Here is a 6,412-nt window from a genome sequence, read left to right on the forward strand (position 1 = left end):
TTCTTTGTTACTCAGGAAGGCCAACTGCGGTAGGCATATTGGATTTGGGGCTATTTTTAAGCTGGAATCGCTAGTAGGGTCACTCTGTGAATTATTGCGCGAAAACCACATGGATACCTGGTATTTATTCATGGTTTGATGGGTTGTGCTATGTTTTGCGTGTAAAATATCATTCCAAAAGCAGGCTATCATTACGTTTCATTCGTTCCCAGCCACTTTCGTACATGGTAAAACGTTGATTTTGAAGCCCCTTTTTGCGGCATTGCCATTCTTTCATTTGTGTCAATAGTATCACATGTACAGGTTCCTTATGCTTTTTTTTATATCTTAAATGTAAGTTTCAGACTACGTGTGTGCAGTTAATGTGTTTTTATGATTGCATGTTCGTTGTTTTCTGAATTGAACTTGGTGAAGATCAAAAAGGCGTCCGCGGCTCCGAGAGAGTGTGTGTCTACCGTGGTCTGCTACCAAAGCTGTCATGCGGCTAGCACAGTGAATGGTACTATCCGGTTTCACACGGTTCAATAACGGCTCCTGGCTCTTAGTTGCATGTAACCACGCCGCACAAGAGATGCTTCCTCCAGATACACGCACTTTCCCACACTGCACGAGACCAAGCAAAAAATTCAAGATCTTTCAGTAACCAAAACATAGCTTGACATAGCAGCTTACATTAAAATTTGCCCAAAAAATCGTTAGTCCTGCAAGTAAGAATGGTTTGACCTACTTCTACTAGAGCAAGCTACTATGCAAACACATCATTACCCAAGGACAATAACATCATCATACTAGCTTAAACCATGGTTTCTGAACTGGATATTCATCACGGTGATAAGGCGATTACCACAACTATTCCGCTCACCGTCAAAATTTTATAGTTCTGACAAGAGCACCGTATCTTTCTGACGAAAAGAACATGGCGGACGAAGAAATATCCGGTAAGTGGGTGACCAAACGTTTTATTTTAAGACACTGCAAACTTATTGCCACTTGCGAAGCACTCCACCGAATTTCTTAACCAATATGTCGTCTATTTAAAAGTTTACCAGTCGTGAAATATTTAGCATGACTTTGAAAAAGTGTTTACAAAAAGTCGTGTCGCGCTCGACACCGTTCGTACCTGTGAGAAAAATGTAATAATCAGATGATTGTCGATGTGTCAGACCTGATGTGACAGACTTAAATCATTGTATATATAAAAAGAACATGCCATACGAACCTGTTTGTTTCAATATCTGTTAAAGGCCTAATTTTTTGGTGAAAACATGCATCACTTACATAAAAAATATCGATGCACCGCGCAACACTGATTATAAACAACGTACAGTCCAACCTGCCAGAGCGACCGCCTGTTAATAGCGACCAATAGTCAATAACGACCACATAGATTTCCTCCCGAACGATTTCACTATATATTGAACCTGCGAATAAAGCCCACCTGTGAACAAAGACCAACGACCACCCTTTTACATTCCCAAATCTCCATTTTGATAGCTTACAACGACCACTGCAATCATAAAAATCAACGATTTCGCATCTTTCAAAAAACAAAATGGCCGCCAGGACGCTGCGTAGTCACGTGATATACATTTTACCATTGGACTCGTCGGTCGCTATGGAGATATTGGCAAGTGACAGTTTATTGCACTCGATAGCAGTTATTTGTTTATTTGACACGCATTGCTAATTGGTAGTCGCCTGCTTCTTTTATGCATTTGACAGTTTGTCAAAAGTGTAAATATTTGCCTTTGTATTTAAGTGACTCCCGATTAATGTACTAATTGCCGAAAATATCAAAGACAAATTTGGGGCTTTCATAAACTCATTAAGGAAATAAACGGTTTCATATCATTTACGATGCCTATTAAAGGGATCTTTTCACGCTTTCGTAAATTGACAAAATTGAAAAAAGTTGTTTCAGATTCGCAAAGTTTCGTTTTAGTTATGATATTTGTGAGGAAACAGTAATACTGAACATTTACCATGGTCTAATATAGCCATTATATGCATCTTTTGACGATTTTAAAACCTAAAAATTATAAAGCGTTGCAACGCGAAACGATTGAATAATTTGGAAAGTTCTGCTTTTGTCGTTAAATTTTGTGAAACTACGAAGATTGCTTATATAACGTATAAAATACGTCGAGTATGTGTACTCGGCGGAATAGCTCAGTAGACTAGAACGTTTTTACTTCAGGACTCTTGCAGGACTCCACGGGTCACTGGTTCGAAACCTGGTCCGGGCAATGTTCTTTTCCTTTTCTTAATTTTATTCTTGATTTTTTACTGGAGCTTTTACGATCCAATGTTTACATTTATCGATATAAAGCATTCAATGAATAAGTTAAAAAATGCCAAAATCTGTGAAAAGGCCCCTTTAAAGACAAACATTCTGATAGTCATTCTCTTCTTAAATTTCTCCGTAATAAGACGTTCATAGATTATAGAAAAGTAAATTGTCAGTACAAGTTAACCGTCATGGCTTCCAAGCGTAAATTTTTGAGGTTGGAAGAACGCGTTAAGGTCATTAGTTTGTTAGGTAAAGGACACAGTTGTTGACGAGTTGCTAGTGATCTTGGTGTAGGAAAAACGCAAATTCAGAGCATTTTAAAGCGTAAACATGAGATTATGGACGAATTCGAGGAGAAAGTAAACTGTGAAAGTAAATGCTATAAGCGTGAGTCGAAATTCGCGTCAGTGAATGACTTAGTGCACATGTACGTATACATGTATGTCAATAGTTATTTATACAGTATATGATAAATTAAATAAATAATAAAAACATAAGGGAATAGAAATACAACATGTAATAAATATACAAATGTAAAACAAAACTGTGTTTTCAATCCTTTATTTCATTATACATGCATAAGTATTCAAACATTTAAACAATAGAGCACATACATAGATAAGGTACCTGTTAAAAAACTACTAGCATATTTTGGAAAGTTTTGATCGACCCTACGAATAAAGACCACCTGTGAACAAAGACCACAACGACCAAATCCCTTGAGTGGTCTTTATTGACAGGTTGGACTGTATTTATATTCCGTGTAACTGAAATTCGTGGCAACGCTAACTTCTGCACATGGTTTTAAATGATAAGCTAGAACGAGCCATCGTGAGCTAAATTTATTTACGATAATCTTCAATTTATCAAAGTTACATGTTCCAGAATTGATCTTGAAAATGATGGCATGCTTGCACCAAAAAAGGTTCACCGGGATCGATTGTCTTGCTTTCCAGTACCCGGAGGGCACATGTTTAAGTCTCATGTTTCAATGTTTTCTATATTGTTGTGGTAAAATACAATCATTATTGATAATTATTATTTATTGAGTTCAGATTCATAATCCGTAAAAAAGATGTCCAGCTACGATGGTATAAGCAAATGCTGGTGTAAAACTAGCCGAAGGAAATAATAAATATAGTTATGTATAGAGTGTACAGTGTGATGTTGCATTGGTTACATTTACTGAAATATGAATTTTGTGTTTGTGGCAAAACCAAAGATATATACCAAAGATGCTCCCGACTACTTATATCAAAAACAAAGGGGTTACAATTAAAAACCCCCAACTTTTTTTAGACTGTCTATAGAAGCTTGTGAGTGCATGTCTCCATAGATAAGACATTGCAGCGCGGTCCGTTTTAACGAGATGTGAAGGGTTCGAATCATATAGTTATTTCCGTCATGTATTAAAAAAACAATTGAAAACCAAATATTTTCAAAGTACATTTTAATATTGCTTTGAAACCGTTTGTACACTTGTTTACCATCGTGATTCAAATTATGAAGCCTTTATTTGACATTGTTTTAATATTTTGCTTTATATTTGTTAAAAATTATGACCCCAAACTTACCACAAATTTTCTAATTAGAATAACTTTATCATACTATCAAGCACTGAGAAGGTGCCTTTCGACAGCTCTTGTGGCATAATACAAACCTTTGGTGCTATTTTTTCAGATCTTGCTGGAATTTGCGTTTTATATCAGAAAAAAGCGGTGCCAAAAATCATACAAATGCGGTGCTTTTACGGACATTGTGGTGCGATGTCCATATTTCTATGTCAGTGTTGAGCGGTGCATACTTGCTGACACGTGTAAATGTAAAAAGCACAGCTATATTCAATAAAGCATGCCATAATGTGTTGTAAATTGATTCTTCTGCTATGAAATACCGTTTAACAAAAAAATCTTTCATTTAAAATGTTTAAAATCTACACAAATACGATTTTTCGCGTCATGCAAGTCACTTCTTTCACGACATGCTCAAATTGTTTTCACTCTTTTGAAGTTTATAGCGACTCAATTTTGATGCGTTCAATGGCAATTAGATGTAGTATATACTTCGTTCGGTGGAATATCTTTTTATTACCAACTTACCTTCTTTTCATGTTTTTTTCTTTCATTTCTGGACTCGCCAATAAGTTTGAAGCCATATTTTTGACAGAAGGATACGGTGCTCTTGTCAGAAGTATTAAATTTCGACGGTGAGCGGAAAAGTTGTGGTATTCGCCCTATCATCGTGTTCATGGGCAAAGCGTTTAACGCAAAAAGTGCTACCGCATGACCATAAATACGGTGGCAAAGAAGTGACATTAACTCCTGGTTTTTTAAATTGCACTCCTCTTTTTTAAATCTCGCGTCCACGAGCTACTAAGTCGTTAGCTATGTCGTGGCCACGCGATAGAAGAAAGAGGAGTGCAAAACTAAATAAAAGAGAAATGCAATTAAAAAAAGAGCGGTGCAGTTAATAAAGGAGGGGTGCATTAACCAAAGAGGGAAGAATTTCGAGATCTCGAGATCCTGAGTTAGTCAGCCAATCAAATTGTGTGTAACATGTGTAAATAATTATGCTGTACGCATATATATAGCTGGCCGAAGCTGGCTTTTAATGTGATGATTACTTCCCTTTTTATAAAGATTACCAATGATGACCGTATGGAAGAATTTGATTAGCTGACTAACTCGTGGCCACGAGTTAGCTAAGTCGGGATCTCGAGATAGCTAAAATTCTCTCCTCTGTTGATGCTTATTTCCCTTTGTATTTAGATCAACATGAAAGACTATATGGAACAATTTGATTGGCTGACTAACTCGTGGCCACGAGTTAGCTAAGTCGGGATCGCGAGGTCTCGAAATTCTCTCCTCTTTTGTTTAATGCACCATTCCTTTATTTAATGCACTGCTCTTTTTTTAATTACACTCCTCTTTTATTTAGTTTTGCACTCCACTTTTTTCTATCTCGTGGCCACGACATAGCTAACTCGTGGCCACGAGTTACTAAGTGGTGGTCACGAGATAGAAAAAATAGAAGTGCAATTTGAAAAAAAGAGGAGTGAATGCCACCGTTCATAAACCATAAATTCTTAAAAAAATCAGCTAGAAAATTACATCATCCAACAAGGTCCAGAATATCCATATTTCGGCGTAATATCTGAAGACTAAACTTGGAGCATTTACATTAATAATATCACACAAAAAAACTACAACAACCAATACCACTCTTAGCTTACTTATTCGAAATCTGAAACACTGCCCTGCATCCTACCGTAAAGCAGCCTATCTTGCTTTAGTAAGGTTTTCACTTGAATACAACTGGTTTGTATGGGCCAGATCTACAAAAAAGACACGAAAAACTTTAAAAACAAAAATCCAACAGGCAGCGAGATTCATCACCGGTAACAACAGAAAGCTAGAGAAAATGAATGTTGTTAAGAAGCTGATGCCAGCCCTGCCAATCCAAGAATTTCTATCTCTAGTCCGTCAATCCAAAAACACTCATTTATTATACGACCGATAATATAAATGTAAGATACTCAATTACATTATTAAATCAAAGTATTTCGTGGCTATACAGTGTAAAACTTAGTAGTAGAAAACTTCTTCGTCCCAAAGACTATAAACAATTGGAATAAACTTGAATATATATAATGTAGTGCGCGCTCAAACAGTTGACAGTGTCAGGTCATTTTGTCCGTAGTATTGATGTTGTTGTTTTTTTTAATGTAATTGTTGTAGTAGAATATAAACATATATAGTGACACAAGGTCCACTTTGGTTGTTCCTAATCAATCGTCATTTCCATTAGCATTATCTTAGCCATCATCATTATAATTCAACATCATTATCATCAAAATCACCATTATCATTGTTATAATAATCATCAATTTCGATATACTAATATCTTCACCGTCATTATTATCACATTCGTAATTAAAATCTGCATGATCATAAGCGTTTTAATATGGAAAAATCAGGAATACTCATGTCTGGATACTGGGCTATTGCTTTCCCACTTTTTATCAACACGCTTATAATGATGATGTATACCGGTGCATCGTGTATTAAATGCCGATAATGTTGATGATATGGTAATACATTTATAATAATGAGTCGCGTTCTG

At 36.1% G+C, this 6,412-nt stretch overlaps 1 long non-coding RNA gene across 1 annotated transcript; it reads left to right on the forward strand.

Moving 5' to 3' along the window:
- The first annotated feature begins 367 nt into the window (after positions 1-367).
- LOC127865951 (uncharacterized) lies at positions 368-3,808 on the forward strand. Its single transcript, XR_008042824.1, has 2 exons — positions 368-938; positions 3,346-3,808. It is a non-coding gene; the product is annotated as an uncharacterized LOC127865951 (long non-coding RNA).
- Positions 3,809-6,412: the final 2,604 nt, after the last annotated feature.

Source organism: Dreissena polymorpha, chromosome 2 (assembly GCF_020536995.1).
Source record: "Dreissena polymorpha isolate Duluth1 chromosome 2, UMN_Dpol_1.0, whole genome shotgun sequence".
Taxonomy (NCBI): Eukaryota; Metazoa; Mollusca; class Bivalvia; order Myida; family Dreissenidae; genus Dreissena; species Dreissena polymorpha.